The sequence below is a fragment of the Berghia stephanieae genome, chromosome 9 (genome assembly GCF_034508935.2).
Source record: "Berghia stephanieae isolate SIO BIC M18660-M18661 chromosome 9, UCSD_Bste_1.3, whole genome shotgun sequence".
Lineage (NCBI taxonomy): Eukaryota > Metazoa > Mollusca > Gastropoda > Nudibranchia > Aeolidiidae > Berghia > Berghia stephanieae.
In genome coordinates this window covers 25,004,836-25,005,391 of record NC_088368.1, presented here as the reverse complement: position 1 = coordinate 25,005,391, position 556 = coordinate 25,004,836, and positions in this window count along the sequence as shown.

The following is a 556-nucleotide window of genomic DNA, read 5'->3' as shown; positions in this document are numbered from 1 at the left end:
GCTGTACGTTGAAAACTAAACAAAATAGTTTGTTGAATAAACATTTCAAAGCTTGCCGAAGGCATAATGTATCAACTGGACTAGCGTGAGACGACGTGCACATATTGTCAGGTCTGATTACCGAAATCAATCATGAGTTTAAAATTGAGCTTTAAAAATTGAGCTTTTATATAGCGCAATATCCACTAAACGTGCTCAAAGCGCTTTACAAGGGGTCCCTGGCTAACAGCAACGTATAACATGTAGACATGTTACGCGATATTACTATATTTTTGGACACAGACAACGTTGTTAACGGCCAGGTACTCATTTCACACCTGAGGACGGTGAGAGAATGTGCGTAAAGAGCCTTTTCCAATGACTTAACTATGCGCCGGGCGAGGCTCGAATCCAGGACCTTCCGATCGGAAAGCGAGTGTCATACCACAAGACCACATAGCCGCACAAGTTTGATTTAATATTGTTGTAATGGACAATAATATAATTGCGTCGGTTTGAGGCTATTTTGATTACAACAATGAGCCCATAACAGTTTGGGTTATCAGACATGGAAATA